Below are 24,535 nucleotides of genomic sequence, written 5' to 3' on the forward strand. Positions count from 1 at the left end.
TGCAGCACAAGAATATCTTCCAATATTCCTGAGTGTATGAAGTAATTACAGAGCTCAAAATACCTCATACCATTTGGTATGAAGTCACTGATAACAGGACAATCACAGATATAGTGTTGGAGAGTATGTTCTCTCAAGTAGGACTGAAAACAGATTGGTTTTTTTCCACCAAGAGAGCTATAAACCCATGGAACCGCCTACCCGCTGAAGCCATAAATGCCAAATTCCAGCTAAAAAATATCATTAAGACAATTGGCGGGCCCTTTAACAAGCCGCCGGCTTTTTGTCCTCTTCGAGGTCACTAGATAGTTAGTGGCCCTTGGGTAAATTCAGTAAATATATACAATAATTGTCAGCGCATCTTCCGAGCAACAAGGACAGCTACACAGTATCTCTTAGAATTACGTAGGTAAACAACAAATGTAACATATTTGTTTACTACAATGTCGGTGCTGGGTGTAGAAGTTGAAAAAACATTGTTTTACTTCGAAATATACTAATTTTATAAGAAAATTCGACATAAATGGGAGGCAGTAGAGCTCCGATAAGCCAGCGCTAAATCTTCAATATGAAGAATGTTGCTGCTCTCTGATTGGCCAAACGTTTTGTTTGGCCAATCAGAGAGCAGCAACATATATATATATGAGTATAAAGCCACTAATACTCATAGCATTTCGGGCAAGGTGTGGGGGGAAAAAAACACAGACTAAAACTTAATAGTAATCGGGATTAGGTATAAATTGTGTTGAAAGAAGGAATAAAAAATACAAAAAGGGGGTTAACATAGCATAAATCAGCAATTGCACATGTTGGTGAACAGCGTTGTTTAAAAAATAGCAAGACATGGGTTGACATTTAGGAGGTAAGTTAGGTTACATGGAGTTAATTAGGCAGTACTTGGTTTAACTCTTAAACTGGTTGAGAGAGGTACAGCCTTTGACATGATTCGGGAGGTCATTTCACATTCTGAGTCCCTTGATTTGTAGAGCACTTCTAGTTTGGTTACACACAGCCAAATTGAGTAACAGGAAGAGGTCTTGGACACAAATTTGTTCCATGCTAAATGTAGAGGAATCAGCTGAGTATTCCTCAAATAAAATAAGTTGCCTCAGCTTATAAGGTAAATAAAATAAGCATTTCTCAAATAAGTAGCTGCCTCACCTCACTGCCTTACTGCTACATAGCCTTCCCGGCATGGTGCCTTCTTTTGATAATTACTTGTTCCACACCCAAATTGTATAACAGAAAGAGGTCTTGGACCCCTACTTCCCTCTCTCTTTTTTAATAATCTATATAGTCATAATTATAGCTTTAAGTATTCAATGAATAAAGTTTGACATTTTTACCCTTTTCCTTACCTAACATCATTTGTGCAGCATATTTTTATTTTATGTCTCACCCAGATTTAATTTCAAAATAAAACCAAACTAAATAAATTAGAAATTGGTATGTATAGCTAAGGTACACCCTTACTACTAGGTGAACAGGCGCATTTGGTGATAGTAAATGATCCCATCAGGCAGGGCTCATCACCTTCTCTCATATTTCATGTTCACCAGTGTTTATTTACTTAATAACTACTGGTATAATATCTTGCTATTATAAAACTAATTCTACTATCATCAAACACATATTTACTTCAAGTTTCAAGCAGAGAATGAATATATAACTAACACGAAGGACTCCTCTTCACTAGATTCACCAGCTATAATATTTTGGTCATGTTCCAATATCATAAATCGATCCCAGTGTTATGTAGTAGAGAAAAAATGACTTATATCCAGTTTACGTAAAGCTACGAGTGGTAGAAACCACACTTAAATCCAGGAATGAACTTACGAAGGTTTTTCCACTTAAGTAGTTAATTGAATACGGACGTAGCCGCCACGAAGGCGCTAAGACGGAAAACGCTCTTAGCTAAGAGGAAAAACCTTCGTAAGTACCTTCCTGAATCCGGCCCCAGATTTGTCTGTTTCGTATATGTATAATTGTTCAATATAAAAACCACAATAGAATGCTCTAAGTACTTTCGTATATTAATACATCTTCAGAAGGAATGGTTCGCTCTGAAGATGTATTAATATAAGAAAGTACTAAAGGAAATTCCTGTTTCAATTCTTCCTCCGTGGTCTGACACTCTTATTATATATTGTATATACTGAATTATATATACTATGCTTATGTAATATATACTGAAATATTGGTACATTTAACGTATGAAACAAAGTATATATCTGTATTTTTAATAAAATATAAAACATTAATATTTATCAACGTATCTTTTTATCTCTGTGAATTACATAATTTATCAGTATTGTACAGCCTGTGATCTCCACCTGCCAGGTGTCCGAAATAGTAAAAATATTAGTGTGCGATGTGATCAATGTAAGGGGGATATTGGGTATGCCTCGTATCCCCTACAACAACAAGAAGTTAGAGAGCGATGAGGCCGCCACCTACTAGCTTCAGGATGTCGTCGAATCTAAATCAACAATATACTACCGCCGCTACTTTCTCGGAAACGTAAGTACCTGCCGCTTTACTTCTCTCACCCTGCCTAGCCTGGCCTAGCCAGACCTGACCAGACCTGACCTGGCCTGACCTGGCCTGACCTGGCCTAGCCTTACCTAGCCTAGTCTGACCTGGCCTAGTCTGACCTGGCCTGACCTGGCCTAGCCTTACCTAACCTAGTCTGACCTGGCCTAGTCTGACCTGACCTGGCCTAGCCTTACCCAACACTAATCACCACACGTGACAGCCCAAACGAATCGCAAATAAGTACACGTAATAAGTCATATGCCCGGACACTCTTTCATCTTGGGGACTGAGTGGTAACTATTGTATAGAAGAGCCGGCTCCCTGAGAGTGGTAAGAGGGCGTGATAAGAAGCTAACGTGTGGTCTTGAAGGAAGTCGATAAAGCAGACAATTTTCAAAAGGAAGGGCAGCATAACGAGCAGACAGGAATGGATAGACAGTCGGTTATCCCATAATGTGTAATACGCCCCGCACAGCATGGGTGGAGTGGGGGGGGGGGTTGTAGCAGGGCACAGTATGGTGATGGTGCGAGTGAAGTACACACCCACTGAATTCCTGCCATCAATAATTGTTTTCATAACCATTAGAACAATGGCATCCCTCCAGCCACCATCCTTCCACTGACCCCCTCCTCTGGTCCTCCACCTCAGACAATAACCCCCCACACCCCCTCTCCCTTCCAGACATCAGCATGTCAAAATCAGTACCATAATGTGTTTAAACTATTTAAACTAAGTCATTGTGTATCTCAAGGTATCTTAATTCATTTGAAAGTGTAGATGTGCATTCGTTCATATACTCACCTAATTGTGCTTGCTGGGGTTGAGCTCTGGCTCTTTAGTTCCACCTCTCAACCGTCAATCAACAGGTGTACAGGTTTCTGAGCCTATTGGGCTCTATCATATCTACACTTGAACCTGTGTATGGAGTCAGCCTCCACCACATCACTTACTAATGCATTCCATTAGATATAATCATATATGATTACACATAATCATAATCATTCTATACACATAATCATATATGTGTACGTCAATGTATACATACATGCGTATATATACCTCATATTAAAATACTGATAAACGAATGACCATGAACAAATTAATTTATAATTGTAGCATTACATATAATTTTAATAGACTAATTCCGTGTTTATACGTTTGAATGGTCCAGACAGGTGGCCAGCCTTGGACATATACACTTCTGGTAGGCACAATGACCTCATGTTAGACCCTTGATAGATTATGTGAGAGAGAGAGAGAGCTGGGGCAGGGAGGTGCGTGCCCCAGGGAGATAATCCATGCCCATGCCCCGCCTCGAGGTCAGTTCTCGAGTCACACCAAGAATAACAATCGAGCAAGTTGTCCTGACCAGGGTGTGGCATATTAGGGAGGGTTGAGGAATAGGAAGTCTGTCTGATAGGGCTGTTGGCAAGCAGCTCTCCCTCAGTCTACCTATCTATATGGAAGAAATGTATCTAGGCCCTCCTCCCCCCTGCCTATTCTCTCTCCCCCACCTTTCTTCCTTCATTTCCTCCCTCCTTCCCTCCCCCTCACTGGCTCACTGGTGAGAGAGTAGGAGTGTGAGAGTGGTTAGAGAACTCGTAGTTCTCACGCTCATGAAATTGTCTGCGACCCTGGAGGAGTAGAGCGGAGGGGGGGGGTGAAAGTAGGTGACGATGGAGGAGTAGAGGGGAGCATTATATGCAGTGAACGTAGGTGTCTATGGAAGAGTACATCATAGAGGAGGGTGAAAGGAAGGTGACGATGGAGGAGGAGAAGGGAGGGGGTGTGAAGGTAGGTGATGATGGAGGAGTAGAGGGGAGGAGGGGGGCAAAGGTAGGTGTCTATGGAAGAGTACATCATAGAGGGGGGTGAAGGTAGGTGGCGATGGAGTAGAGCAAAAGGGGTGGGGGTTGAAAGTAATCCTGAGTTTAATTTTTTACTTATATATAGTGTCACCTCGGCTTACGAATGAATATTTATGAACTTTTCGGGTTACGAGCCTAATTTCTTCGAAAAATTTGAATCGGGTTACAAACTTTGCCTCGGGAAAGGAGTTTGTTGATATACGTATGGGCTGACCTAGCACGTGGTGGCATGGTGATCGCGCCTCAGTTTACCAGTCTCCTGCCTAGTAAATATCGCGCCTGAATTCTTTGTAAAGCATTACATTTGTTTTGGGATTTTTGGCTATTTGAACATAAAATTTGTTATGATATATCTTACCATGAGTCCCAAGAAAGCCAGTGGTAAGGTTCAAGCCAAGAAAACACATGTGAGAATGACCATAGAGGAAAAACAAGAGAGCATTCATAAACATCAAAATGGTGCACAGGTTGTTGAACTAGCTAGGCAGTACAACAAATCTATGTCAACAATATGCACTGTACTTGCTAAGAAAAAGGACATTATGAGCATTAAAGTGGCAAAAGGCATATCAACAATCCCGAAACAAAGAACACAAACACTTGAGGATGTTAAAAAGTTTTTATTAATTTGGATACACAACAATGAGTTAGCAGGTGATAGCATTTCAGAGGCCATCATTTGTGAGAAACCAAGGCATTTGCATGAAGACCTTTTAAAGAAAACCCCTGGAACGAGGGGGGGGGGAAAGATGAATCAAGTTTGAAAATGTGAAAAGTTTGTGTGACAATAGAGCCTCGTGGAAAACTTTTGCTGTGGTCATTACCTGGTGGAATGCACCCAGGATGGAGTATTAGGGCTATACATCTTTTAAATCATAAAAGTAATAAACATTTCCCATCAACCTTACAAACAATATTAACCTATTTTAATGTATTTCCCCGATGTGCATTTAACAAATTTGCTAAATTGCCTTTATCATTCTGTAAAATTTTAATTACAGTACTGTATGTATAATTTTGTTAGTATAAATAGACTGAATATTCTGAAATTGCTATTAATTTTACAATTTCAGATTCAAAGGTGGTCTGGACACCCAATTTGGTCAGACAGGTGAAGAGAGCATTTAGGATAGTTCGAAGAGATGAAGATGGTCGCAATTGTGTTCGAAGAGGCAAACGCCCCCCTTTGCTCCTGACATTATGTTCAACCATTGACCTCTGCACACCTAACACAAGGTAGGTTGAAAACTCCTCCTTCATGTCATTGATACATTAGCCAGAAACTCAGGGCTCATGTAGGAATATCCCTAAAAAAAAAAAAAAGTGGCCCCAACAATGCATCCTCCAAGTCTGGAGGATGAGCAGGAGCATTGTCGAGAAGCAGGACCTTGAGTGTCAAACTTTTCTCTTGCAGATATTTTTTGATGGCAGGGCAAACCACTCCACATCACAGTTTTTCTGCACGTTATATATTTTTTAAAACTCTTGGATTTTCGGAATGATACACGAGCAAGGGTTTAAATTTCAAATCGCCACACAGCACAAGAGTTAGCCTATCCTGACACAAGTTAGCCCAAGTTAGCTTGTGTCCGGGCAGTGACGTCTCCTCTTGGGTAATGTATGTCCTCTTCGGCAATTTTTTCCAGAATAGCCATGTCTCCTCACAATTAAACACTTGTGGAATATATCCATCAATACAGTATCTACAAAATCTTTAAAATCACGAACAAATCTTTCAGCCCCTACTTTGTCTGAGCTGGCACCCTCACCATGCCTCACAACACTATGAATACCACATCTTTTTTCAAAATTTCTCAAACCATCCCCTACTCACCTTAAACTCTTTCGTATCTGCAAAACTCGTTCTAGGGGTTTTCTTTATAAGATCTTGCATGAAGATTTCATTGTTGACCAAACCACACACTGGAAATTGAATAGACGACGACATTTCGATACGTCCTGGACCATTATAAAGTCGATTGTGATGAGATGAGGGAAGCAAGAGGATTAAGTAGGCAAGAGAGAGAGGTGAGGAGATGGCAAGTATGTACGTATGTACATGAATAAAACATGTACATACTTATACATAACGTGTGTAAATAGTGTAATAAACACAATAACAGTATTTTGGGAGGAGGAATGTTGGCGAGTAATGTGTTGGAGGAGGGAGTGAGGACTGGCAGGGTGTGGCAGCTCACTCATGTTTTTTGGGCTCACCATACCAACATAGTGGATCGTTATGGTGAATACATACGTAGATGGGTATATACAATGTGTGTATATAGTGTAATAACAGCAAAAACACTGTTTGATTGTAGAATATGTCGCATATATGAGGCCCATAATTTTGAGCATAGCGATGTTCTATACTTTGAATTATATCAATTCCACAAATTACACACTTTTAAATAATATTACAGCAAAAAAAAGGAAGAAATGAATGAGAAACTTCAAAATAATTGCGCAACATTTTATTCGCAGCAACTGCCGTCGCACGGGGTGGCGGGGCCGACAGACCCCCATCGCTCCAACGCTCAGCGCCCATAATTTGCTCAACTTCCCAGCTCCATCGCAGCTAAAGTAAGTCACATACAATATTTTTTGTTTAGTTTCCCCGTGATCAGACTCTGCATTTTAACAATATAAGAAGAGAAAAATTTTTTTGGAAAGAATTTATTTCTTGTGCACCAGGGTGTTATTTGGAGACAGAGCAGTTCAGTGGTTAATTACTAAATTTTTTTTTCTCCCACACACGCACCCCCCTAGGAAGCAGCCTGTAACAGCTAACTCCCAGATACCTATTTACTGTTAGGTAACAGGGGTCATCCCCTTTTGTACAAAGAATCTGCTAAAGCTTTTAGGGCTAATCTTTGACACTCGTTTGTCTTTGTCGCCCCATATTTTTTACGTCCGAGTTGAATGCTCTAAGGCCCTTAACTAACTTTAGGTCATGTCCCATACTTCTTGGGGAGCTAATCGACACTGCTCCTCTCTTTAGATTCCTCTCTCGTTCTGTCTAAACTCGATTATGGCCCTGTTTACTCGTCTGCTTCTCCTTCTACCCTTCACCATCTGGACACACTGCATTATACTGGGTTACGGCTCAGCTCTGGTACCTTTCCTTCGACACCTACCCTGAGCCTGTATGTTGAAACTGGCGTCCTGTTTCTACAGGATCGCCATGATCGCTACTGTCTTCTCCACCTTGCACGGTCCTTACAGCACCCTCACTCTAGCTTATGTCATGCCTTGACCTTTACCCATCCTGTGGTTCCTGTTCCCCTTCACCACCTATCTCTGTACGGTTGTCTCTCTTACAAAATGCTCTTTCAGTTTGTGTTACCAATATTTCCCCTCGTGTCATTCCGTCTTTGCCCCTATGGAGGGGTCCCCGTTCCTAAATTCTGTAAGCCTTGACCCACATGACTAAAACTTTTACCCCTCCTACAGTTCTAAATCACCTTTTCCTTGAACACTTTTCTTCACACTTCCACTCTATTTCCGTCTTCACCAATGGGTCTTAAGTCTGCAGACGGTGTAGGCTACTCTGTTGTTTTTCCTGACTGCACCTTTGTGTCTCCTGCCTCCGGAGACTAGCATCTTCATGGCAGAACTTTATGCTCTTCATCAACTCTTTTCTCGCTGTCAATCCTCCTCTGTGTTTGTAGTTGACACTTGCAGTGCCCTCATGGCTCTAGAATCCTTTAATCCAGTCCATCCTTTGGTAGTTGAAATTCAACATTGGCTGTTTCTTATCTCCAGTAGATTTAAGACAGTGGAATTTCGCTGGATTCCCACCCATATTGGTGCGTTCTTAAATGAGCGTGCGGACACTGCCGCTAAGGAAGCTATCCGTACCTGTCCCATCTCCCGTAAAGGTATTCCTTATTATGACTTTTACCCAGTTATTCATTTCCCCATTCTTGCCCGTTGTCAGGGTTGTTGGTCTTCTGTTACTGGTAACAAACTGCGTGCTCTTAAGAGTAGTGTGTTCCCGTGGCCTTCCTCCTACCACCGTAACCGGTGGTGGGAAACGGCTCTGGCGAGGCTGTATATTGGTCATACACGTTTAACTCACGGGCACTTAATGGAGCGCTGCCCTGCTTCTTATTGTCCAAACCGTTGTCTCTACATGTCCTGACTTCCAGGACTTACGTGTCTTGCTTCCCGACCATCCCTCACTGTCAATTGTCCCTCGATAAAATTCTTGGTAAATTCAATACCTTTGATATTGTTCGCCGTATGCGTTTTTGTTCTTGTATTGGCGACGTTAGTGATATTTAGCGCACTATGATTATCCCACACATTTGATGGTTTGATAATTACTGTACTGTACAGTACTTTGGTTTGGAATGTATCAAATAAAGTTGTTTCATGTATTCAAATGTGTGAGAAAATCCACTGGGGCTGTGAGATGAAGCGAACCTGTAACAAAGGCATTGCCAGTTGCATACTCTACCACCACTGATGGTAAAAGTCTTACAACTGGATATCTTGTGTGACGGGTTATGGTATCACAGCTATACTGAACCAAGATGGTATGGCTCTCCCTCACATAAATGAAAGAAATGCTGCTATTGGCCTTGCAGTATATAAGTTGCAGGTGGAAACAAATGAAAATTATCAAATAAGTAATTAAACAATTTACTGAAATAGTAATGAACAAAAATAACACATGACAATACTTGACTATCATGTAATGCAAAGGTGAACAAGTTAGTATGACCTTAAATGCAAAAAATAAACTATAAGCAATGAATAAAAGTATGAAGATATACTGGTGTTCTGAAGACAGCTACCATACCACCATGGCATCAGTCACACGACGTTGGCTGGAAGCGGACGACGGGTTAGAGACACGAAGGTGATCCTAGAGCACTAAGGGAGAGATTGCCTCTCCAGGGAGGCAGCGCTCTTTATATAGTCCGGCGGTGATGACTCATCCAGTGTCAACACGAGGTGGACATCTGGTCAACTAGCAAACTGCTTGTTGTGGCTGGCGGTGCCTTTGTGTTGAGCTGTACCACTGTCAGTTGAAAGCGGCTAACTGCTTGTTTGTGGGGACAAACTGCCAGTTAGCAGTGGCGCCCGGCTTGCCTCTGAGTCGTACCAGGCCGTGCCAGGCCCTGGGGGGTATGGAGAGGTGGCAGGACTGATGACTCTTCTGGGCTGGTGTAGATGTATACTTCCAGTGCAGAGGCATTGAAGGTGAAGGGAAAAGGCAGTTCCACTGCTATGCAGGGGATTCACGTGACACTTGTGAAGCCACAGAAAGTCTGGAGGCCCTACTGAAGCCAGTCCAAGTATTAAATAAAACCCCTGAAGTACGCCGGTGAAGGGTAAAGTGAAGGGTGAAGCAAGACCGTATGCCCCAACTTCAGGCACACACAGAAAATCACGTTTTGGTCCCGCCTCTCAACTGTGTATTTGAAGTTGGGGCGTATGATGTTGAACTGCTTCAGCCTTCACCTGAGTGCTTGTAGGGCTTACGTAAGACGTTGACTCAAGGAGTGGCCTCAAAACTTGCTGTGATTTATGGGGAAATCCGGTTGTAAGACTTTTACAAAGTCAATAATATACTGTGGTAGAGTATGCAGCTGCCAGTGCCTTGGGCAAGGGTTTACGTCGCCTCACAGCTCCAGTGGATTTTCTGCTTGGTGTATATCAGGTTGTGATTTTGTGTGTGTACCGTATTGTTATGATCGCCGTTTGATAAGTCCTTTCTGGCCTCAAGAGTCATTGTTACCCACCTAGAAAGATTGCAGATGGCCAAAGCAGTTATTTAAGTTAAGAAGGGACAAGTCTTAAACAGAATTTTGCATAATATTTGACTGTAAAGGGGTAAATTGAGGTAGATTGAAAAACAAAATGGTGAACCGGGCAGGCGGTACTCACAATTAGGCGAGTACACTCGGGAACTTTTAAAGTGCAACCAAACATGCTTTAGGCTCTCACAACAAGAGGTGAGTGGTGGTGGCTCAGGTGCTCAGCCAATCAGAGCACCTAAGGAGGGAGGGCAGGAGTGAGAAGGGGGTGGTATGTGGAAGTTTGGTGACAGTTGTGTGTAGTTTGTTCATCTTCATTGTAAGTTTCATGGCTTGGTGTGCATTTCCCTAGTAAATTTAATTAGGGAAAAATTCAGGTGTTTGATTTTTTAAATCAACTTTTTAAATGTTGAGTTGTTAAAGCCTCAAAGTGCATGGAGTTGGTTTGGGAGTATGGCATCCTCATGCTGTTGCGTGCTCGCGTGAGGTAGCAAAGGTGATGTAAAGTTGTGGGGTGTACATGCTTGGGACGTCCTCTCTCGGGATGGCTGGTGTTAGACCTGTGTGTTTGTCGGTTGTTGAAAAGCCGTCATCCTTTGCTGTTGTGGTATTGATTTTACATTGTTCATCTTGTAATTAATACTGTAGTGCGATATCTAGGGCTACCAATTGTAGGTTTAAAATGTCTAATACAAACAGTTGTCCAATGAGTTTTAATAGGAAATATCATCCACCAAGCACCATTGTACAATTATATTAATTGATAGTATATGGATTGTGCAGAACTGCTTAGAATGATCTTTAACACTTGGCTATATTGGTCATGTCAAATACCTGCACTGTGAATGCTCAAAGACCCTTTCTTTATTCAGTGTTGTCACATACCTCATGGGGGTATGGATAGGCAAACACTCATTCGGTTAAACTTGCCTTGTAGTACTTTCAGAGCTCAGTAATTTGGAATCTGGTTAGCACTTTCCAAATAAATTGACCTTTAAAGTGAATTCCTATTTAGGTTTAAAACATTATACCGAATGAGAAACTCGGATTATATAGCCGAACACCAGAAATGTTGTTATTCAGTTTGGTTGCCTAAAGCACATTCAAGGACTACACATTACATGGCATTCCAGGATTCCTCTATACCTTGCCTTATGCTGTAAACATTGCCACAACCCTGTGTTTTATTGATTTAAATGGCCACAGGGAGGCATACAACACTGCAGATTATGATGTCATTAGTTATCCACTGTGCTGACAAGTGGGCTGACTGATGTTCGTTGACACCTGTATCGTGCTTCAATTTAATCGCCAGGAGATCACCCTCTCACTAGACTCGTCTGTAGGAAGTACAGTATAGTATCTCAAATTACCTTGGATCATAAATAGCATAAGACTTGGGGGTAGGAGAGGGTTGCAGTGTTTGTCATGGCTCTCAGTTGTTCCTGGTATTAGGCAATTTAGTTCTGGAATCATTTTTGTTGGCCAATGTTAAACTTTTTTGAAAGTAGATGTTTTTCTGAAAGGGAAGGGGGGGGGGGGGAACCTCTATGCTTGGATACAGTTATCTAAGTGAATACTTAGACTTATACAGTAGAATAACTACCTTCTTTTCCTTAGTCAAAAAGGTTGCTTGTTTATTTCTAGGGACTTGTATTTTCTTTTATTTTTAACTGCAGCAACTTTCAGTGAATGATAGATTCTTACTGAAAGGACCTTTACTTCATTGTTGTTGCTTTATGGTCATCTCATTGTGTACAGGGATTCCGCGAAGCTTTTGGGGTTAGTCTTTGACACTCGTTTGTCTTGGTCAGCCCATATCTCTTGCCTCCGAGTTGAATGCTCTAAGGCCCTTAACCTCCTTAAGGTTTTGTCCCATACTTCTTGGGGAGCGGATGGCGCACGCTCCTCTATTTGCACTCCTCTCTCGTCCTGTCTAAACTCGATTATGGTTGCCCTGCATACTCTTCTGCTTCTCCTTCTACTCTTCGCCGTCTTGATGCTTTGCACCATACTGGGTTGCGTCTCGGCTCTGGTGCCTTTCGTTCGACTCCCGCCCTTAGTTTGTATGTTGACACTGGCTTTCTCTCTCTTCAGGACTGCCGTGATCGCTGCTGTCTTCACTATCTTGCGCGGTCCTTCCAACATCCTTCCTCTCGCCTCTGTCGTGCATTGACTTTTCCTCCTCCTGTGGTTCCTGTTCCTCTTCATTGTCTCCCACTTTCTGTCCAGTTATCTCGCTTACAGGATTCTCTTTCTGTTCATATTTCTAATGTTTCTCCTCGTATTGTTCCTTCATTACCTCCGTGGAGAGTCCCCCTTCCCAAGTTTTGTATGTCCTTGACTTGTATTACTAAAGCCTTTACCCCTCCTACAATTCTGAAAAGCCTCTTCCTTGAGCACTTTTCTTCGCACTCCCACTCTATTTCCATCTTCCCTGATGGGTCTAATTCTGCGGATGGTATGGGCTACTCTGTTGTTTTTCCTGACCGTACTTACATGTGTCGCCTCCCTTCGGAGGCTAGCGTCTTTACGGCAGAACTTTATGCTATTCTCTATGCTCTTTGTCTCTTGTTTTCTCATTCTCATTCCTCCTTTGTGGTTGTAGTTGATTCTCGTAGTGCCAAGCAGTGAGGGGGTAGGAGGGAGGGAAGGAGTGAGGGGGTAGGAGAGAGGGTAGGAGTGAGGGGTAGGAGGGAGGGAAGCAGTGAGGGGGTAGGAGGGAGGGTAGGAGTGAAGGGGTAGGAGGGAGGGTAGGAGTGAGAGGGTAGGAGTGAGGGGGTAGGAGGGAGGGTAGGAGTGAGGGTGTAGAAGTGAGGGAAGGAGTGAGGGGGTAGTAGGGGGGGTAGGAGTGAGGGGGTAGGAGGGGAAGTAGGAGTGAGGGGGTAGGAGGGAGGGAAGCAGTGAGGGGGTAGGAGGGAGGGAAGGAGTGAGGGGGTAGGAAGGAGGGTAGGAGTGAGGGGGTAGGAGGGAGGGCAGGAGTGAGGGTGTAGAAGTGAGGGAAGGAGTGAGGGGGTAGGAGTGAGGGGGTAGGAGAGGGGGTAGGAGGGAGGGAAGCAGTGAGGGGGTAGGAGGGAGGGAAGGAGTGAGGGGGGTAGGAGAGAGGGTAGGAGTGAGGAGGTAGTAGGGAGGGTAGGAGTGAGGGGGTAGAAGTGAGGGAAGGAGTGAGGGGTAGGAGGGAGGGTAGAAGTGAGGGGGTAGGAGGGAGGGTAGAGGAGTGAGGAGGGTAGAGGAGTGAGGAGGGTAGAGGAGTGAGGAGGGTAGAGGAGTGAGGAGGGTAGAGGAGTGAGGAGGGTAGAGGAGTGAAGGGGTAGAGGAGTGAAGGGGTAGAGGAGTGAGCAGGGTAGAGAAGTGAGCAGGGTAGAGGAGTGAGGAGGGTAGAGGAGTGAGGAGGGTAGAGGAGTGAGGAGGGTAGAGGAGTGAGCAGGGTAGAGGAGTGAGCAGGGTAGAGGAGTGAGGAGGGTAGAGGAGAGAAGGGGTAGAGGAGTGAGGTGGGAAGGAAGAGTGAGGAGAAGGATTAGTGAGGGGGAGGATTGATGGGGAAGAGTAGTGAGGGGGAGGAGGGAAGTGGGTAGGAGGGAGAAGTGAAGAGGCAGGAAGAACGGTAGGAGGGAGGGAAGAAGGATGGGCAAGAGTGAGGGGTAAGAGGGAGGGGGAAGGGAGGGGAAGGTATGAGCGGGGATGGAGTAAAAGGAGGAGTGAGGGGGGAAGGAGGAGTGACGGGGGGGGTGGGAAGAGTGAGGGGGGAAGGAGGAATGAGGGGGTGAAGGAGTGATGGGGGGGGGGAGGAGTGAAGGGGAAAGGAGGAGTGAGGGGCGAATGAAGAGTGAGGAGCGAATGAAGAGTGAGGAGGGAAGGAAGAGTGAGGAGGGAAGGAAGAGTGAGGAGGGAAGGAAGAGTGAGGAGGGAAGGGGGAGTGAGGAGGGAAGGGGGAATGAGGGTGAAGAGGAGTGAGGGTAGGGAGGAATAGTGAAAGGGGAGGAGGAGTTAGGGGGGAGGAATAGTAAGGGGGTAGTAGTGAAGGGGGGGTACGAGTGAATGGGAGGAGGAATGAGGGGGTATTGAAGAGTGAGGGAGTAGGACGGAGGGGCAGGATGGAGGGGAAAGGAGGGAGGGGGTAGGAGGGAGGAATGAGAGGGTAGGAGGGAGGGGGCAGGAGGAAGTGAGGGGGTAGGAGGAAGGGGGAGGAGCAAGGGCAGGAGTGAAGGGATTGGAGGGAGGGCTGGAGTGAGGGGGTAGAAGGGAGGGCTGGATTGATGGGGTAAGAGTGAGGGGGCAGGAGGTGAGGAGTGAGGAGGGAGGTGGTAGGAGAGAGGTAGGGGGTAGGGGGGAGGAGTGAGGGGGGTAGGAGAAAGGGCAAAAGTGATGGGGGTAGGAGGGGCATATTGAGGGGGTAGGAGGGAGGATTGAGGGGGCAGGAGGGAGGGTAGGAGTGAGGGGCGTAGAAGGGAGGGCAGGAGTGATGGGATTGGGGGAAGGAGTTAGGGGGTATGTAGGAGGGGTAGGTATGACCTGGCTATATTGGTTATGTCATGTCAAATTGTTGCATGCTGAATGCTCAAAGCCCCTTTCTTTATTCAGTGTTGTCACATTCCTCATGTGGGTGTGGATAGGCAAACACTCATCTAGTTAAACTTATCTCATAGTACTTTCAGAGACCGGTAATTTAGATTGTGGTAAGTAGAATCTCCAAATAAATGGATCTTTAAAGCGCATTCCTATTTGGGTTTAAAAGGTTGTACCGAATAAGAAACTCGGATAAAATAGTCTAACACGAGCAATGTTGTTATTCAGTTTGGTTGCCTAAAGCACATACAAGGACTAGACATTACCAGGCATTCCTGTATGCCTTACCTTATGCTAAAACATTGCCACAACCCTGGGTTTTATTGATTTAAATGGCCACAAGGAGTCATACAAAATTGCAGGTTATAATGTTATTAGTTTATCCCCTGTGGTGACAAGTGGGCTGACTGATGTCCGTTGACACCTGTATCGTGCTTCAGTTTACTCGCCAGATCGTCCTATCTCTGGACTCGTCTGTAGGAAGTATATCAAAATAATTTGGATCATTAATAGCATAAGAGTTTGGTGTAGGAGAGAGTTGGAGTGTTTGTCGTGGCTCTCGGTTGTTCCTGTTATTAGTTGACTTAGTTTTAGAAATATTTTTGTTGGCCAGTGTTGAAGTTGTTTGAAAGTAGATGTGTTTTTGTAAAGAAGGTGGGGGGTCTCCATGCTTGGCTTCAATTATCTAAGTGATTATAGATATGTTGTGTATAAATGTTTGGACATTAGAATAATTACCTTCTTTTCGTTAAAGTCAAAAGGTAGCTTGATTAATTCTAGGGTTTTTTGTTTTTTACTGGAGCAACTTTTGGTTAATGACGGAATCTAGCTCAAAGGTCCTTTATTTCATTGTTCTTCTTCATTTTAATGTGGTAGTTGTGATATGGATTGTTCTGGCTCACCTGTAAGGTTTTGCAATGTTAAATACTGTATATAATAATAAGAATTTGCCAGTCTTGTAACCATTTTTAGAGTTCCCGTAGATCTTTGTAAGGGCTCGATATCATTTTTTCATGTTCCCTGTACCATAAATCTTGGTGTCATCTGCAAAATTGATGTGGTTTGTAATAATTTGATTTGTCATTGAGGTATATAAGGTTTAGACCCTTGTGGTACGCTTCATGCCGTATTTTCCAGTCAAATCTGTTTCAGAGGAAGCTTTAATTTATTTGTTTTAATTAAGCAATCTTTTTATCCTTTATTCCATGTGCTTCATATTTCACTCCTAGCCTTTGATATGGTGCTTTATCAAACACAGTGTGTGTGTTAGAATAGCTGGTTATCAGAAAAAAATTGTGAACAGGCTTGTTTTTAACAAACCAATGTTTTGTTGATTTTACAAGAATATTAATGTTTCTTCCCTTCAGGACCTTGCAGATGTGAGGTCAAAGTAATTTGAAAGTTTTCTGCTTGGCAGTTTCAAAAATTTGAGTAACATTTGAAATCTATCTAGCGAGTTTAAGTGGCAGTAAGTTTGGCTGTCAATTCATTTAATAGCTTGGATTGAATTCCAGGTATTTGAAGTTTTTTTGAATGTTAGTTTGTAAGGCTCTTCCCATTTATGGTGCTTGTTATAGGCAGATAGTTATCTTCAGCAGTTTGAAACATTTGTGGTAATGGGATGTCTGGTGTGAATAATTCAGTGTTCATTAATATTTGGTAGGACACTTCAGTGCATCATTATATTAACAGATTGGACATGTCTAATGGTTTTGTTTCTTTTCTTCTTACTCGTAGAAAATTGAAGGGTTTGGTACCATTAGACAATATTGTTAGGAAACACTTTCATGTTTCCTATCAAGTTGTGACACTTGTGGGAAAAATTTTTTTAGCTAATTTAGTTTAATCTTATCATTGATGTAAATTTTTACAAAATTTCCACTAATCAATGTTCCATAGCTTTAACTTTAGTCTATACATTTGCTTTAAAAGTGAAATTTGTTAGATTAAATTAACTATTAAAATAATGGCTAAAATTTATCTTTTGCAGTTTAACCTGATAACTATAAAAATGAGTAGTTTGGTATGCAAAGCTTTTAAGTTGTCAAAATTAGTTTTCACTTATAAAATGTAATGTTGCTTAAAGGTATAATATTACCTTTTTATATATAACTTATGTTACATAAAGGTAACTTAAGTTTTTATTAGCTTTATAGCTTTATATAATTAAACTTATATATACTTAGTATAATTTAACTAAGTTATAATAAACTTTAACAAGTTTATATTATAACTGTTATATATACTTATTATAGCTTTATATAATTAACAAACTTAAGTTTATATATTTTGTATTATACCTTTGTGTATTATAGTTTTATATAAACTCTTATAGCAAGTTTAGATATTGTTTGTAATATTAATTTCCAGCATGATTAAATTATAGCTACTTTCAGGATAAAGTATAAAGTATTTTCATTAAAAGATTTATTAAATAGTATACAATATAACTAATGTTGACAATTTTGTTTCAGGTTGAGGTTTCAACTGAAGACTCCAAACTTCAAAGGCCAGGAAAACATCCAGAGTACAAAGGACAACAACCACCTGTAAAAGAAAAATAAAGTATATCAAACAGGGACACTCATTTTATTAACACTAACAAATTACTACCAAAACCCCTAAGTCCCAATCTTTTAAGATTGTCTCAGCAAGGCCTACCCCTTACTTGCATCTTGAGGCAGGACTTGTTGGCTGAAAGAGTGGAACACATCTTTTGGTTTAGTGCCCTCAACATGATGTACATAGGCTTCCTGTGAAGCCTACATACATCATGTTCCGGGCACTAAACCTCTAGATGTATCCACTCTTTCAGCCAACAAGTCCTGTAGTTATTAACAATGTTTGCACATTGTTAAGGGTCCCTACACCTATGCAAATCTAGTCCATCTATTGGATGGGTAGTAGAGCAGGGCTCTGAAAAAGCCAAGCCAGGGAAATCTGCAGGACTGCCTGGCCCCCCTTCTATGAAATGGGGTAGGATCAGTACAAACTGCATCAATCCCTGCAGGTGGTAACAGTAGGACTTTGGTACACATCTATAAATGGACTAGATAAAAAAGAAAGCAAGTTAATTATTTGATATAGCTAAAACATTTAATTCAACATACCAGCTTATTGGATGTGCAGAGTAGAACAGCCACACTTCTTAAGCCAGTCAATTCCTTGATACCATCATAATCTCCATTACCACCTGAAACATTTAACCAAATTAACTTATAAATTTTGTATTAAAAGTTGCTTTGCAAACTCAAATGGCTAATGTGCCTTAACATTTTATTCTCACTAATGCTAATCAAGCACAAGACTTAGATATGGCTACTCAAACTATTTAAGTTTAACAAGTACTTTAAAGTAGAGAAAATTTTTACTTTACATTATCTACATGCAACCACTGATGCCTTACTTATTTTTCTATTTAAAATATTCACCAACACTCACCCCATTCTGAATGTCAAGCAATCAACACCTTCAAACTCTAGGATGAACAGCTGGACTTCCCAATTCTTATTCTGAAAGAAAAAGCCTATTTAAACTAGTTGCATTAAAAAAATATGAAGTACAGTTACTAGTCAATATTCAATTTGTCTCTTGTACCATTATTTTTTTTTAACTTTTAATTATGAACAAATCCACGAGGTCAATTTACCTCCCTGTTGCAATTTTTTTACATTGTCATGGGACATTTGAACCCTCATCACAGCCCTTGTGGATTTGGTCATTTGATGCATCACTATTGTGTGCAATTTATAGATGGAAAAACTTAGCCAATTATTTTAGAACCAAGTAACTGAATAAAGTTAAGCAAACCAATTACCATTTAAGTAAACATTCTAAATACCCTCAATTCTTAAATTTAATAAAATGTAACATTTCCATTTTAAAATTTCTTTGCTATTCAAAACATTTCCTGCAAGGACTAAACTTTTATTGTACCCACTTGTCAAGGCCAAGAACTACAGTTTTTATCCCACATTTCCAGGCCCCTTCACTATTTAAATACCAATTATTGCAGTACTCTTAACTGTCAGAATGATAGAGGGCAAAAGCATCTTGGCAATTTCAGGCCTTTAGTCCCCCCACAAAGCAGCCCATTACAGCTGACTAACTCACAGGGGCATAGGGTGAAAAACTCAGCCCACCATTTCTTGCCAGGATTCAACCTGGGACCACAGGATCACATCTCCAGTGTGCTGTCTGCTCAGCTGGCCAGCCCCTGTGCTACTTTCTGTAGCATACAAGTTCCACCAATTGTTCTGTACACTGTTCCTGAAGTTATGTTGGAAGCACCCTCCACAACCTGCCAATGAAACATTTAATATGGTTAATAAAATTTTTCCCCACAGCAATGTTTAAACTTAAATATTTGCCTTTTTCAAAATACACTATTTACCTACTTCCCCCACCCCATCTTTCATTTATTGATTCTAGAAAAAAAGCCCTTTTAGTAACAATTTGGTAACAATTTAAAAAGTAGCATACCGAAATCTTTTCAATTATAATTTAAAGTTGGTATTCCCCCACCCCTGCATCCCCATATTGGTAATACAATTTATATAGCTAAAACATGTAATTCAACATACCAGCTTCATAGATGTGCCGAGTAGAACAGCCACTCGCTGCTTTGATACCATTGTAATCTAGCAAAGTACCTGAAACATTTAACCAAATTAGCTTATAAATACAGCTTTTTACTCTAGTTTCTTTGCAAATTCTCAATGGTAGTGTTCCTTTAAAATTGGCTAAAATTTTAAATTTTATTAATGCTAATCAAGCAATTAAAAAGGTAGATATGGCTATTCAAGTTAAGTTTCTTTAGTACATTTAAGTGGAGAAAGATACTTCAGACATAATGCTACATTGTTTAACTTTACTATGTAATATATAATGCAAATCTAATTTATTATTACTACCACACTCACCCAATTCTGAATGTCGAGCAAACACCACCTTCAAACTCTAGGATGTTGTTCTGGACTTCCTGATCTATAGTCTGAAAGAAAAAGCATATTTAAACTTCATTTATATATTACAATTAGATGAAGTACAGTTACCAGTTATTTGTGTTTTAACTTTTTTTTACTTTCAATTATGAAATTCTGTTACAAACATTTTTATGAACTGTTTCAGGTTGTGGGACAGATGCTCCTAGATGAACAGAAGATCCAAAAGGCCAAGACAACTCCAGAGACAATCACCTGTAAAAGAAAAATAAACATTAAACAGGGACACTACTTTTATTATCACCAATGCCTAATAATAAGCCCAAAAAATCCTAACAGCCTATCTTTTAACAGGCTCAACAAGGCCTATCCCTTCCTCTGATTTTAGTGCAGAGCTTGTTCCCGGAATGGGTGCATTACATCCACCACTTTAGTGCCAAACACATTGTACATATGCTTTACTGAAAGCACTGTACAATACATGCCAGGCACTAAAGTTTTAGATGCAAACAAGCCCTGTGAGAATTAACAATGTAACCATTGTTAAGGGTCCCTAAACCTATGCAAATCTAGTCCATCTATTAGATGGGTAGTAGAGCAAAGCTCTGAAAAGGCCAAGCCAGGGAAATCTGCAGGACTGCCTGGTCCCCTTTTATGAAATGGGGTAGGATCAGTACAAACTGCATCATCCCCTGTGGGTTGTAACAGTAGGACATGGTTACACACCTATAAATGGACTAGATAAGAGAATTAAGATTAGGTCATTGATATAGCTAAAACATCAAATTCAAACTCACCCACTTTTGCAGAGTAAAGGAGCCTCACTCCAAGCCAGTCCATGCATCATAATCACTTTCACCTGAAAAATATTTCAACAAATTAATTTCAGATTTAAAGCCAATCTTGCTTTACTTTTCAAATTAGCATTCAGTACTTTACAAATTCAGATGGAAAAAAATTCTTAAAGGAATTTACCTTTCCTACATATTCTAGTAGCAGTAGTAAAGATCTAATTTAGCAATATAAATATATGGCATCAATTTGCCAAGTTTCAGTAAATGTCATTTGAGAAACTATCCACAACTGCACTTCAATGGCAATTTACATTTATCTTTAGCCAATGCTATATTGTTTAAAGTTATTACTATTTTTTACTTTTATGCAAATCTATTCAGATTAACCTTTACTACAACTCGCCTGATTCTGTTGAAGCAATTAACTCACAGAGGGACTTCTGGACTTTCCAAACCACATTCTGGAAAACTATATAAATTTTAAACCAAGCTAAAGTAAACATTGAATATTTTTTTTTTTACTGTCAAGGGAAAAATACCATCACTTACAACAAAACTTTTCCTGCCATTAACTTTGACTCATGATTACCCTTAACAGTTACACATTCCTCCCAACTGTTCAGTGTCAAAAGGGAGGGGGGGGGTGTCCATTTACTGTACCACTTACATTTTACTGTGGGCTTCATTCACTATTCTGATGTTAGCTGGAACATTTGTGCCAGCTGCTGGTTTGAAAGTGAGGCATACCATGTGCCAATTCAGGAAGCTTTCCACGTTCCTCACTGCATGTCAGCTCAGGACCTCACTACCATGTTGGGAGGCAGTTGAAGACTAATCAATCAACATCCCAGGCTGGAGAGCAGTGCCAGCTCGGGGAGAATTTACCACCTGCAAAAAATTTAATACTCTTAACAATCTACACCATCTATTTCATCTTTACCTAGCCCCCAAACCTTACATTTGTCACCATTAAACTGCATCTGGTAGTCTTTACCATTTCAAAACTATATAGCGCATCGGTATTTTTTATTTGCCAATTCTGCAACTATTGCAGTCTAAACCATAATCTTGCGAATAACCGAGGTCCAAGGAGAGCTTTTAGGCACTACTTACAACACTTCTCCCAACTTAACCCCATTTATACCAATTTCCTTTGGTATAGCCATAACCTAATCAACTTCAGTCAGCATTCCCAATGATTCGAGCCCCTATTAATTTTGCGCCACTATCAAAATCTCTGCTGAAGTCAAGGTACACAAAATCACAAACCTTATCACCATTTCCTCAACTATGCAACCTAATCCATGAACATTTAGTAATAAAACTATGCGATTCATGTATCTAGTCATGTTTCTCAAAAAGAGGAGAAATGGCACTTGCAATGTTAGATTCTAGTAACTTTCCTCACAATAGACTAAGCTAATTGGTCACTAACTTAAGCGTTAAAGTTAACTCAAACTTTTCCTTTAAAACTTGCTATATTAGGAACTTTCCACGACCGGCCTTTACCGACATAATTAAATATGGTAAAAACGGTATATTAAATGCAGTAAAACTACGGTAGATTCAATATGATAAACTTGCATTCTTTAAGCATGGGCTGCATAGCAAGTGAACTAAATTAAATGTTAAGCATCCTGGCAAACCACTTCGTTCTATTCAATTTCTTTACTTAATCACTTTGTCCGGCTAGAATTTTTAGATTAGATTAAAGGAACATCCTCCCTGGTAACGGCTGAACTAGTTAACCAAATACAAATATTTAGGTAAAATACTTTCATAAAACCCGTCTACTTCCCCCACCAGTAGACTTGTTCAGCTAAAGGCATAATGTAATGTTCCACTTTAGTAAATAAAGACTTAAAAAAACACTACCCCATCTGTGTAGTTACCGGTTACCTGACATTCTACGCTTAAAATAACCCATCTATTCCCCATAATTGTTCGATATAACTTACCTCTCACCCGCTGGTCGAGTACACAGCAGTATATATCCTCCTCCATCACTCACCGCGTGGATACTATTTCACTCTGGCCGTAAATTGCCTCAAATCACCTACGTTGTCCATAAACATATATAGAAGAGCAACTGACCGTAACACCCGTATAGTGATCATCACATAACGTGGGAACATTAGTAGTACTGCTGTCAAAACATAGATGGCGCCAAGACAAACGGTAATTCCTATGGACTCGCCTAGTTATGCGTAGGAAATTGAGCTTCAGCTGTTTGGTCCCGCCCCTCAGCTGTATTCACCTAGTTGTACTCACCTAATTTGTGCTTGCAGGGGTTGAGCTTTGGTTCTTTGGTCCCGACTCTCAACCGTCAATCAACAGGTGTACAGGTTCCTGAGCCTATTGGGCTCTATCACATCTACATTTGAAATTGTGTATGGAGTCAGCCTCCACCACATCACTGCTTAATACATTCCATTCCATCACTTCCTAGGTATAGGGGTGGTGGTGATGCTAGTGGTTGTAGGTGGTGCTGGTGGGTGTAGGGGAGGTGTGTCCTCAAACAACAGATGATCCCAAGTGGTGATTCCCCCGGCACTCTTTTATGAGTGCCTGGCACTGGTGTATGTTTCAACACAACTACCCGGTTGAAATTGAAATAAGTTTATTGAGGTAAACTCCCTGCAATACCTCAAATCTTATCTTACTGACAGGCTCCAGTATGTTTCTGTGAATAATACAATTTCTCCCACCCTACCCATCAACATTGGTGTTCCTCAGGGCAGCATACTTGGCCCTCTCCTCTTTCTCATCTACATTAATGACCTTCCAAATGCCTCCCAACACCTCAAACCAATTCTATTTGCTGACGACACAACCTTCATTTACTCCAGTCCTGACCCCCTTGCTCTAAATGCCACAGTAAATACTGAGCTAGAGAAAGTCCATCTTTGGCTAACTGCCAACAAACTCACCCTTAACATTGACAAAATGTTTTATATTCTATTTGGCAATAAATCCTATAATCAAATAAATCTCAAAATAAACAATACCCAAATTTGTAACAAATTAGATGGCAAATTCCTTGGCATTCTCATTGACCACAAGCTGAATTTCCAGGGACACATTCTAAATATATAAAAAAAAAGTTTCAAAAACTGTGGGCATTCTTTCTAAGATCAGATATTATGTACCCCGCCCTGCCCTGGTGACTCTCTATTGTATTGACTCTAAATACAGTTTTGATATTCCTAGAGTACGACTTAATCAAACTAGAAATGCTCTACAAATCAAGGGGCCCAGAATGTGGAATGACCTTCCCAACCATGTTAAAGACTGTACCTCTCTCAACCAGTTTAAGTCAAAAACGAAGCTATACCTAATAAATTCCCTGTAACCTACCTTACCCTTCTATTGTCAACCAATGTCTGTTTTTTTTAAGAGCGCTGTTTGTTGACATAATTGTATTTGTGCTGCTTTTTCATCTATGTTTTCATTTCTTGTTTTCATTCTACTCATTATGCTCAATTAGTATTAAGCTTGTCATTTAAGTTTATCATGCCCGAAACGCTTTGCGTAATAGTGGCTTTAGGCATTGTATGTACTAGCTCTACCTATAAGTCAACCAATCTTTGTAAAAATTTATTGTATGTATGTACCTTACCTAAATAAAAATTATTATTATTATTATTATTATTATTACTCCCTCATCTATCCATATCTCAACTATGGTATTTGTGCTTGGGGTTCTACTACCCAAAATCATTTACATCCTCTAATTACTCAACACAAAGCTGCTATTAGGACAATATCCAACTCTAACCCCAGACATCACTCGGTACCCCTACTCAAATCTCTGAATATGTTAGATATTAAGTCATTGCACATTCTCTCATGTGTATTATACATATATAAAACGCTGAACTGTAATGCCAATCCTGACCTCAAAAGATTCATTGAAGGTTGTAACAGAACCCATGAGCACCACACCAGAAATAAATACAGTTTTGATATTCCTAGAGTACGACTTAATCATACTAGAAATGCTCTTCAAATCAAGGGACCCAGAATGTGGAATGATCTTCCCAACCATGTTAAAGACAGT

General features: G+C 40.9%; 2 long non-coding RNA genes across 11 annotated transcripts; one reads left to right on the forward strand and one right to left on the reverse strand.

Annotated features, from left to right (window-relative positions):
- Positions 1 to 1,920: 1,920 nt before the first annotated feature.
- On the forward strand, positions 1,921 to 19,967 carry LOC123747062 (uncharacterized). Of its 5 annotated transcripts, none has more exons than XR_011225631.1 (6): positions 1,921 to 1,935; positions 2,344 to 2,523; positions 5,481 to 5,643; positions 6,889 to 6,987; positions 17,213 to 17,303; positions 19,869 to 19,967. It is a non-coding gene; the product is annotated as an uncharacterized lncRNA (long non-coding RNA). The 5 variants fall into 5 exon arrangements; XR_011225632.1 differs by lacking the exon at positions 1,921 to 1,935 and adding an exon at positions 2,114 to 2,128; XR_011225633.1 differs by lacking the exon at positions 1,921 to 1,935 and adding an exon at positions 18,894 to 19,061 and having other exon boundaries at positions 2,308 to 2,523.
- LOC123747063 (uncharacterized) lies at positions 17,133 to 24,115 on the reverse strand. Of its 6 annotated transcripts, none has more exons than XR_011225642.1 (11): positions 22,434 to 24,115; positions 21,143 to 21,363; positions 20,879 to 20,944; positions 20,479 to 20,540; positions 19,849 to 19,936; positions 19,661 to 19,731; positions 19,322 to 19,390; positions 18,881 to 19,038; positions 18,180 to 18,250; positions 17,849 to 17,931; positions 17,133 to 17,285 (listed from the first exon to the last, which is right to left on the reverse strand). It is a non-coding gene; the product is annotated as an uncharacterized lncRNA (long non-coding RNA). The 6 variants fall into 6 exon arrangements; XR_011225639.1 differs by having other exon boundaries at positions 18,852 to 19,038; positions 20,483 to 20,540; positions 22,434 to 23,446; XR_011225636.1 differs by having other exon boundaries at positions 17,134 to 17,285; positions 18,852 to 19,038; positions 22,434 to 23,443.
- Positions 24,116 to 24,535: the final 420 nt, after the last annotated feature.

Source organism: Procambarus clarkii, chromosome 87, assembly GCF_040958095.1.
Source record: "Procambarus clarkii isolate CNS0578487 chromosome 87, FALCON_Pclarkii_2.0, whole genome shotgun sequence".
Taxonomy (NCBI): Eukaryota; Metazoa; Arthropoda; class Malacostraca; order Decapoda; family Cambaridae; genus Procambarus; species Procambarus clarkii.